Genomic DNA, 11,590 nt, shown 5'->3' with positions numbered 1-11,590 from the left:
TCCCATGCACAAGGGGTTGTCTGTTTGATTCCCATTCAGGGCATATGCTGGGATTACAGGCTCGATCTCCTATAGGAGGCCTGCAAGAGGCAGCTGATTGATATTTCTCTCTCCTTTCCTTCCTCTCTAAAATCAATAAAAACATATTCTAAAAAACAATCTAATCTAATAAGAATCAAATGATAGATTTTGTATCAGTGGGTAATAAGTGTCAGTCAATATACTCATTGTAATTATTTGTTTATTGCCTGTCTTTTCTGTGAGACTGTTAGTTCCCCAAGGTCAAGGACAAGGCCTGTCTGATTACTCTCTGGCACATAGTCAATATTTCAATAGATATTTGTTTAGTATCCTTGTAGCAAGCTGCCCTTGTTAAGTCATATTCCTTCAACCTCCACCTCCTCCCATTCTGGACAGTTCCCCTAGGTCATTGGTTCTCAATCTTACTAATGCCATGACCCTTTAATACAGTTCCTCATGTTGTGGTGACCCCCAACCATAAAATTATTTTCCTTGTTACTTCACAACTGTAATTTTGCTACTGTTATGAATCATAATGTAAATGTCTGATATGCAGGATGTATTTTCATTGTTACAAACTGAACATAATTAATACATAGTGATTAATCACAAAACAATATGTAATTATATATTGTGAAATATTTATTTCTAATTACAAATAAATGAAACTTTGTCTTTAAGCATGGGTAATAGTTTTAATATAACAACAGTAAACTACATTGCTACATTTTGCGATGGTATGCATAAAAAGCCAATGTCAGTGGGAAGGTTGAGATTGCTTCTTTCTCACCAGATCAGAAATTCTGGGGGCAGTCTTTGCAAGAGCACAACAAAGATCATCTTCCACAACTTCTGTATTTAGACTTGATAACCAACAATCTGGAAACCCTGTTTCACAAAGATATGCTGTTGGAAATGGAAGAATAAGACAACACAGTCTAAGACAGAACAGGATATGACTGCAAACACTTAATCCAGAATTTTGTTACTGGCATTGTAGAGAAATCAGTTCTCACTGCATCGCTGTTAATAAATTTAATGAACTCCTCTTGTGCTGTCTCAGGGACATCTTCAACTTTTACTGTGAATGGGCTTCTGGCAAGTGCAAATGGGGTGTCAGATAGATTTGGAAAATACGATGAAATTTCATCTGCAAGTGTGTGCAAGTGTTCTTTCACAGAAATTATCATCACAATCCTTTTGTCTGGTTCAATGTCATGTTCCTCAAAGAAAGCAGATAAGGTAGGCAACATGTAAATTTTATTTCCATCCAATTTTTTCCCCCCCAAAGCTGAAGTTTCATTTGCAATTATCGGATCTTTTTAGACAAATTGAGGCATGTTGCATTTGGTCCTTGCAGTGATAAGTTTAACTCATTCAAGATGGCGAAGATGTCAACCAAATAAGCTATTTTCTGCAGTTCATTTTTATCGCTGGAAGTACTTCTAACTAAGGTCTTGTTTTCTAATTAAAAAATGTTTTGAGTTCATCATGGAGCTCAACAACACGTTTTAAAACTTTTCCTCTCGACAACCATCTCACTTCAGTGTGAAATAGCGGAGCATTGTTCAGTGCATCCAACTCTGCATAGTTGTGAAAACAGTTGATAGTTTAAAGTGGTCACCTTACAAAATTGACAAAACTTATAACAATTTTTCATTACTTCTTATAACTCTTGTGGCAATGTCTTCATTGCTAATATTTGTTGATGAATCATACAGTGAGTTCCGATGACTTTTGGTGTCTCATTCATTACCAAACATTGAGATCTAGATCAACATCCTAGCATAGCTGGAGCCCCATCTGGGGAAACACCACAAACCTTTTTCCAAGAGGTCTTATGCTCTTTCAGAAACGAACAACTGGGTCAATATATCACATGTGGTAGTTGTCATTTCAAAAGGTTTGCAAAAAATAAACTCATCTTTAAAGTCGCCATCATTAATATACCTCATGTAAACCAGTAACTGTGAAGTTTGCAACATCTGTAGATTCATCAAGTTGGACACTAAATGTTGGAAGTGGAGCAGATTTAATTTCCTGAATTACCTGATCAAGAATATCAGCAGACATGTCATTTATTCTTCTGCCGACAGTGTCATTAGATAAGAAAATTGCACTCAATTTTGTAACAAATTTGTCTCCGATCATAACTTGAACAATGTCTTTGGCCACTGGCAACAGTAAATCCTAAGCAATGGTTTGAGGTTTCATTGTTCTGGTGATTCTGAGTGCCACCAACTATGAAGATTCAATGGCTGCTACGCTTTGTTTATGGTACTTGCTAAGGTGGCCATTTTAACATTGGTAAAGCAGGACACCATTGACCAGGGAGGGAGGGGTTGGGGTTCTTGGTTAAAAATTTGGTCTATATGGAGCAACAAAATTTTCATAGAACACAAAAATAGTATTGTAATATATATTTTTAAATTTCAACATAAGTACAATTTACAAATATAATAAATAAATAAAAATTATGTATAGTCATGTCACTTTCAAAGCCAGCGCTAGACTTTTTGCCTCCACTATAAAATATAAATAATACGAGTACTGCTAAATTCTGCTAAATTCAAGAAAATTTATGTATTTATGAAATAAATAAATAAATTACTTACCTAAATTATCTGAATAGCTGATTTGTAATGACATCACTTGTTTAACTAGCTTACTAGCACGCAGTACGATGTGTATCGTCTGAGAGACAGTTACAAAATGTTTTCATCTTTGCCAATCCCCAAAAATGCCATTGTTCATTAAGTCCAAACAATGGTGGTTGGATTCTAACAACTGATCAACAATGCGAACTTTGATAAGCAGTTCTCGATAATCAGTTCTCAACAATTATTTGTTATTATTAAAGTTTAACATTATAAAATTAACAAAAATAATATAAAACTCATATTCTGGCTAAATAGCCAGATGGCCTCCGAAAACCGTATATTCTTTTCTTGTTCTCCCTCCATTCCCTAGCTTGTAGTGCATTCTTTCCAAAAATCGGGATGTTTTTAAAATGCTGCGGGACTTGGGACAATTTGATGAAAATCGGGACTGTCCAGCCCAGAGCAGGATATCTGGTCACCTTATCTTAGGCAAACCCTGTGAAAGGGTAGTTCAACCCCCAAAGGGGTCACGACCCACAGGTTGAGAACTGCTGCCCTAAGGGCTGTGGCTGCCAGCACCTCTGCACATGGAGCTGCTCTTTAGCCTTGGAGCAGCTCAGCAATTGGAGGCAGATGGGCAGTGTCAGAGAATTGGCATCTGCAGAACAACTCACATCTAATGAGGATGTTTGCCCTTTAGTAGAATACTTTTGAGCATGTGCCACCCAGACTCTCAGGAGGTCTCTGATGAGGTTGAGTCAAAATTGCTTACCACACTAAACTGCTCATTGAAATAACATTATTGGCTTTTCCTCTTTCTTGGCCTCACCCTACTCCCTCAAAGTGCTTCCTGGGATCTCTTCCCAAATAACTTCTTAGACCCAACTCCCTTTCTCCAGGTATGATTTTTAGAAGCATGGACCCTGGAGTATAACAAGAGAGGCATGAAGTTAATGCCATGGGAATTCACTGGGGGTGGGGATTAATTCCAGCTGGCATAGGACTTGGCATTGTTTGAATGGGGTCTGGGTTGGGTCAGTGAGTGCATTTGTAGGAAGAGTTGCTTCAGGAAGAGGAAGCAAAGGCACAGAGATGCTAAAGAGCACAGATGCTCAGGGAACTGTGGGCAATCAGCCCGGAGAGAATGTGAGTGAAAGAGAATGTCAATTGGTCTTGGAAAGTACCCCAGACCAACAAAGAGGCAGGTCTTTTCTGTCCCTTTCATTCTAAACCTCAGCTTCAGCTGCTCACCCTTCTTATACTGGTACTTTGAAAGGGTGGTACCAGACATTGTTTTTTAGGTAGGAAGATTCAAACATATAAACACATAATCTGTAGTAGTAGCCTATGGTAACCTCTGGACAATCCATGGTCTTTTCTGAGCATGGATCTTTATGCCTGAAGACTTTAACTCATGTTTGCTGAGTTCCTGCGACATGGTGAGCATTGTGTTGCATTTCCTGAGAGCTTATAGTTTAAATATCTGTGTCTCAACCCAGATAGGGAATTTTCCTGCCTTCTGTTAGAGGCTAATATTAAACCTAAAAAAGAAAAAAGGAATAGTGTGTCATGTAGTCAAATAAAATAAGCCAAGCTAACTCCACTTTTAAATCCACATTGTTAGTTTCCAAGCAAGTACAATAAGTATGTATGTTCTACTCATTCTCTCTCCCCATGTCCTGGAAATGGTTTTCCTCGAATGAAATTTTCTGACAAGTCACTACATCACTGGTACTCACTCAATTACAGACTCTCACCATGATCAACAGCTGCTAAGTTGAATGAGTGCTAAAAACCAAAGAATAGAGAAATGGCAGAAGGAAGAGAGCAGAATAATTTGGTCATTTCCCCAATGTAGGAAAGCCAGTTTAGGAAAAACAAAATGAGTACTTCTGGAACAGGTATACAATATTGGAAAATAACAGAGAAATTAAAGAAGTTATTAAAACTCGCAAAAGAATTTGATAAGAGAACACTATTCATTTAAACTCAGCATGAGCTAGTTTGCTTTATTATTATGCCTTGTCTATACTTAGCTTTGAAGAAAGCCACAAATTACAATGACTAAATAGTTTCTGAAAATGGAAAAGAGCAACTTTGCAAGTACAGAACGTGCTGGGTACAGCACCCTCCCTACCATCCCCAAACTGAGATGGCTATGGAGAACTGCTGAAATAACTTTCTCTTTCCCACCCCCAGGAACTTCAGCCACATCCTTCATGAATTCCCATTACTATTATATTGTTTGTGTAATAAATACTGCTTTGTTTTCTTTTTAAACTGGATGCTTCAACCAAAGATTGGGATAAAAAGAAATCTGCTGGTTAGGTAGTATTTTGAGAAGAGATTAATTTAAGACTATCTGAATCCAGAAGGGAATAATTATAATTATATTTACTGAGCTCTTTGTATGACCAAGGCACTGCTCTATAGCCATTACATAGCTTAACTAATTTATTCTCATAACCACTTTATGAAATAGATACTGTTCCTAACCCATTTTATAGATGAGACTGGGGTATAGAAAGGCTAAATAATTTTCCCAAGGTCATGGCTGGTAAATGGCAGAACCAGGATTTAGTCTGTCTCAGGGCCTGTATTCCTGATGATTGAACTGAAATGCCTCAGAGATCATGCTATGGACTGAATGTCTATCTCCCCCAAATTCATATGTTGAAGCCCTAACTCCATGGGGTTTGAAGGTGAGACCTTTGGGAGGTAGTTAGGTTTAGATGTGTTCATGGGGATGAAGCCCCCAAGATGGAACTATTACCCTTACTAGAGGCCCAGTGCATGAAATTCATGCATGGGGGTGGGGGATCTCTCAGCCCAGCCTGCACACCCTTGCAATTCAGGACCACTGGCTCCTAACCACTTGCCTGCCTGCTTGCCTGATCACCCCTGACCTCTCTGCCTGCTTGCCTGATCATCCCTAACCACTCACTTGCCTGCTTTATCACCCCTAACCACTCTGCATACCTGTCTGATGCCCCTAACTACTCACCTGCCTGCCTGATTGCCTCTCTCCAGCTCTGGCTTGGGCCCTGCCTCCAAGGCTTTGTCGGGAAAAACGTCCAGAAGGTCCTTCAGCTGTCTGGTCAATTTAGCATATTACACTTTTATTATTATAGATAAGAAGAGGAAAAGACACTAAGGCTTCTCTCTACCATGTGAGGAGGACATGGGGAAAAGGCTGCTTTCTGCAAGCCAGGAAGAAGCCTCTCATCAGGAACTGAATGTGCTGATAGCTAGCTAGCTTAATTAGGAAGGCTTAAGAAATACAGAGGGTTCATGGGAGAGAAATGCATAGATGAGGAAACTTGAAGACATCAGAGCACTTATCTTACTTGTACAGAGGATAGAGAAATGCCTTAGGATGGAGGGGTTCAGGCAGATGGAAACAATTATGGCTTGAGCAATTAAAGTGACTATAAGTTAGATCAAAAGTAGCCCTGTCCAGGCAGCATAATTGGAGAAAGCTATAAGATAAAATCAAAAGTGACTCCAACCTAAACAGATAAGATGACTAAATGGAGGAAAAGTGTGGACATGAAGGTCATGGGAGCTGATTACAGGGCTAAGGTTCCATGGCAGAGAAGGAGGGTTTCCATCCTATTTAATACCTCAAGACAAAGAAAGCAGCAGTCATCATTCTTAGAGGCCCCTCGGTCCATCCAGGAGGGACAGAGTCTTAGGCTTAGAATTTAGAAGTAAGGTTTTACAGGTAGCATTTGTTTGCAATAAAGTTTTTCACCTACCACCTCTTGTTTGTGGCTTCAGTCTTCAAATCCATCTGGATAAGAACCTGAGAAAGAAATCACCCTTGCATCCTGCTCACTAAAACAACCCGAATCAGTCCCGAACTTCCAGGCTCTAGAACTGTAAAAAAATAAATATCTGTAGGTTAAGCCACCCAGTATTTGGTATTTTGTTATAGCAGCCTGAGCAGACTAAGACAGACCACCAAATGGTTACACCCAAGCTGTTAACTAGTGAGTCAGAGAAGTGTAGGCAGAAGAGTGTCTGCTCATATGAGGGGTTTGTTTCAGGTGCTTGTTGTGAGGACCATGCCTCCTGCAGAATGGGCCTGCAATACAGAGTGATGAAGGGAGGGCCCAGACCAGGAGTAAAAATTCTGTAGAAAGTTGGGAAAACTCACTGTTGGTGATCAATGGTGGCTTCATTCCTGAGTGAAACAGCAATTAAGAGCTAAACATGTAGGAATTTTTGTGTGGAGAGAACCAAGATAAGAGCCTAAATTGCCGCCTCTCACAATAGTTTCAAAATAACAACTAAAAGACAGAATGGACATCATCCAAAACCACAGGAAAGCTGTATGGGCAGGAAATCTACAACTAGAAAGAAGGAGAGAGGCTCATGATAGGATCAGGAGCCGCAAAGCACTGAGATAGGGAGATGCTCATGCAGAGAGTGCCGGGCTGGCAGGAGGGGAAAGGAAGCCCCTGACTGCATTGACCCCAGTTCCAAGTGCACTGAACTCCAGCCCCAGCTGAAACCCCATGGACCCAGGCTCATAGGGGTAGAGTCTGGACTGTAGAGAAAGGCACCCAGAGACTCAAAAACTAGGAGATCAAGGGAGCCTGGAGCTGCAGCGTGTGAGTGAGTATGCGCAGAGAGGTTTGACCACGGAGGTTGCTGAAGCCTCTCCATAGCTGAAGGAATTTGAAGCTCCTAACTGCACTGAATCCCCAGTTCCAACTGCACTGAACACTGAAACCAAGTTCAGGGAGAGCCCCTGAGGCACCCACGCTCTTACAAGGGGAATCTGGACTGTGAGGTGGAAACTCAGGGGATCCGTGGAAGGCAGAGGTCTGAGGCACGTGCACAAGGGCAGGATTGACAGGAAGCCAAGACTGGTGGCTCAGCTCTGAGACTCGGCCCCATCTAAGCTGAGCTCAGAGGCTTTTGCAATTTTGCAAGTCTGATCCTATAAGACTGTCTCCAGAAGGTATTCTGGTATAGACACAGCTGATACTCATATCCAATAGGCCTTGAGTCAATTCCTCCCAGTGATACCAACAACAATCAGGACTTAACTACAATAAGGTTGTACACACAGTACACAAAGGAGATTACCAAGATTGTCTGCCTCAGGTAACTGGGGAGCCTGACCCACTGGACCATATAGGACACCAAGCACACAAAGCCACCCTACCAACTCAGGGAAGCAGTGAAAATGCAAGACAAGGAAAGAGATCTCAAACAAAAGAAATGGAGAATAAACACTGGATATAGAGTTTAAAACCATGGTTATAAGGTTTTTCAAGAATTTCCTAGAAAAGGCTGATAAATATAACAAGACTCTCGAGGATATGAAAAAAGACCAACTAGAAATTAAATATACACTGACTGAAATAAAAAATATTATACAGAGACACAATAGCAGACTAGTGGACCCCAAGAATCAAGTCAAAGATTTGAAATACAAAGAGGCAAAGGAGACTTATCTGGAGAAGCAAAAGGAGAAGAGAATCCAGAAAGTTGAAGATAGTGTAAAGAGCATCTGGGACAACTTCAAGTGTACCAACATCAGAATTATGGGGGTGCCAGAAGAAGAGAGAGAACAAGATACTGAAAACCTATTTGAAGAAATAATGACTGAAAACTTCCCCCAGCTGGTGAAAGAAATAAACTTACAAGTCCAGGAAGCACAGAGAATCCCAAACAAAAGGAATCCAAAGAGGATCACACCAAGACACATCATAATTAAAATGCCAAGAGCAAAAGACAAAGAGAGAATCTTACAAGCAGCAAGAGAAAAACAGTTAGTTACCTACAAGGGAGCACCCATAGGATTATCAGCTGATTTCTCAATAGAAACTATGCAGGCCAGATGGGAGTGGTAACCTACAACCAAGATTACTCTACCCAGCAAAGTTATCATTCAGAATTGAAGGTCAGATAAAGAGCTTCACAGATAAGAAAAGGCTAAAAGAGTTCATCACCACCAAACCAGTATTATATGAAATGCTGAAAGATAATATTTAAGAAGAGGAAGAAGAAGAAAAAAGATAAAAATTATGATCAACAAATACATATATATCAACAAGTAATCTAAAAGTCAAATGAATTAAAAATCTGAGGAACAGAATAAACTGAATAGTATCAGGGGCATAGAATGGGAGTGGAGTTCATCACCTCCAAATCAGAATTATATGAAATGTTGAAAGCTATTCTTTAAGAAGAGGAAGAAGAAGAAAAAGGAAAAAATAAAAATTTTGATCAAGAAATACATATATATCAACAAGTGAATCTAAAAATCAAGTGAATTAAAAATCTGAGGAACAGAATAAACTGGTGAATATAGTAGAATCAGGGGCAAATAAAGGGAGTGGATTGATAATTATCAGGGGGAAAAGCGTGTGGGGGTGCAGGAAGAGACTGGACTAAAATTGTACACCTATGGATGAGGACAATGGGGGCGGGGTAAGGGCAGAGGGTGCGGTGGGAATTGGATGGAAAAGGGATATGGGGGGGGGAAGAGAGAAGAAACAATTGTAATAATATGAGCAATAAAGATTTATTAAAAATAAATAAATAAATAAATAAATAAATAAATAAATAAATAAAATAAAATAATGAGGAACAACCAGTGGTGATCCCACCACCCTCTTTAGTTGGGAGACAGTACAAATTAAGATCTGTGTTTAATAGGAAGAGAGCTATTTGAGGTGCCTTGGCATGACCCTCTCAGTCTTTCAGAGAGTCACAACTGATTTGGTTCTATCTCTGTTCTCTTTATTGACTGCCTATTCAATGACATAAATGTAGTAACTCTGTCTCACACATTCACTGGGAATTAAAAGACATTCACTTTGCTACTAAACTGTTGCCACAAAGAATAATGCTACTATAATATCCCTATACATATGCACGTTTGTGTATGGGTGATTTTACTTCTCTGCAATAGATACTGAGAAGTGGGGTTTTCAAGAGGAAGAGTATTTTAATTTGAAAGGTATTATATTTCAATCATCTCTCATTGACTCCTTCAAATGCAATCAATCATTCTTCTAAGCTTAATAAACACCATTATGATGTGCAAACACTCTGTAAGTCAGGTTTCTCAACCTCAGTACCACGCACATTTTAGGCTAGATAATTCTTTGTTGTGGGGTTGTCCTGTGTGTTAGAATATCTTTAGCAGTATCTCTGGCTTCCATTCCTAGATCTCAGTAGTATCTTCCTCCCTACAGCTGTCTCCAGACATAGATGGTCAAATGTTCCCTGGGGGACAAAATAGCCTTCCAATGTGCACTGGAGCTCTCAGGATACCAGGCACCATTTGTTCAACTTTTGTTTTTTTTGTATTAATTTTATTTCATTTATTTATTTTTAAATTTTATTTATTGATTATGGTGTCACATAATTGTCCTCATATCCTCATTCCCATTCCAAACCCCTCCCCACTTATGCGCTGCCCCTCCCCCTATCCCCTCCTCCCATTGTCCATGACCACTGATTAGGCTCATATGCATGCACACAAGTCCTTTGGTTGATCTCTCCCCCTTGCCCCCACCCTCCCCTACCTTCCCTCTGAGGTTTGACAGTCTGATCGCTGCTTTTACAGCTTTGGGTTGAAAGTGTAAGCCTCAAACAGACACCCTCAGGTAGAAAGATGGGAGGCAAGAGAATGCTTCTGTCTAAATAGTGATCTTGGATCTTTTAAGCCTCATATCTTAACCTCACCAAGCCTTAGTTTTCTCATATGCAAAACAGGAATAATAACATTCAAAACTGCTGGGCAGATTAGAGAGAATGCACATAAAGTATTCAATAAGTTACTTTTATTATTATTATTATTGTTATTATTATTATTTTCAATAAATTACTTTAATTGAATTAAAGATCTGCTTTCTTTTGGCCAGTAAGTAGTGGATGATCAAATCACAGCATGCATAAAGAAAAACATGATGAAAGAGAGAAGCTGGAAATTCAGGTAGGTGGGAAGGATTAACATCAGGAAGCTCTAAACATTCTGGGAGGCCAAAAAGTGCCTCAGACTTCAGGAATGAGAACAAGTGTAACATTTGAACTGACAAGCTTATGGGCATTCTGTCTCTTATTTGTTCTTTTATAATTTCATGGTAAGAAAAAGTTATGCTTAAGGATCAGTTACAATCTTTAATATGATTACACACCCGTTAGATTTGGTGGGAGGAGCGCTGTGAGCTTCAATATCAACAACAGAATTAGGTGAATTGTCCATTGCTCACAGTCTTCTTCTCCTTTATGAATTATAATGCATTTTGATTTAGTATTTGACTTATTTTTGTATAAAGATTCCTTCAAATTTGAATAGCAAGTCTAAAAAAATATTTTCCTTCTACCATTTTTTGCTTACTTCCTACTCTGACACAACAATGCTGCTCCAGAAAACGCTTCTCAGAGAATTACATCCAATGTCATTGCCTGAGGCTCAAGGACTAAACTAAAGGGGCAATGGAATTCCTGATTGGGGGAGGGGGGTAGTGCTCAGCAGCACTCACTCCTCTAACTCCCTCCCTCTCTTCCTTGTAACTCCCTCTCTCTACCTGGGATTACAGTACTGCTTGTTCTCTTTCATCACTAGGGAGATGCTCCAAGATTCAATCTTTTGCCACAGAGCTAGGTTCTCCTATTTAGGTTTAAGGATGTCTACCTCCTGAAACTTAAGCCTGAAATAATATCAACCAAAAGAGAAGCATTAAAATATCCACTGTTTAAAACAGCTCAAACTTGGAAACTTTCCAAGTGGCTGGGTTGTGGTGACTACAGAGCAAACTGCCTCTTTATGCCAAGACAAGGATAAATCTACTGTTAAATGAAAGAGGAATGGCTCAAAAGACTATATCAGGTACTCTTCAGTGAAGTTAAAAAGCAGCCAAATTAATCACTGCAGTTAGAAGTCAGCCTAATAGAAGTCAGAATAGTGGTAACCCCCTGCTAGGGGGTGGTGGCAGGGAGGG

The 11,590-nt window shown here is 39.6% G+C and overlaps 1 long non-coding RNA gene across 1 annotated transcript; it reads right to left on the bottom strand.

Annotated features, from left to right (window-relative positions):
- Positions 1 to 706: 706 nt before the first annotated feature.
- Positions 707 to 10,869, bottom strand: LOC118724442. The gene is made up of 3 exons (XR_004989587.1): positions 10,859 to 10,869; positions 10,099 to 10,100; positions 707 to 870 (listed from the first exon to the last, which is right to left on the bottom strand). It is a non-coding gene; the product is annotated as an uncharacterized LOC118724442 (long non-coding RNA).
- Positions 10,870 to 11,590: the final 721 nt, after the last annotated feature.

Source organism: Pipistrellus kuhlii, unplaced genomic scaffold, assembly GCF_014108245.1.
Source record: "Pipistrellus kuhlii isolate mPipKuh1 unplaced genomic scaffold, mPipKuh1.p scaffold_m20_p_2, whole genome shotgun sequence".
NCBI classification, from domain to species: Eukaryota; Metazoa; Chordata; class Mammalia; order Chiroptera; family Vespertilionidae; genus Pipistrellus; species Pipistrellus kuhlii.
Note: the sequence above shows the minus strand (reverse complement) of the source record. Positions and strands in the feature narration are given on the sequence as shown.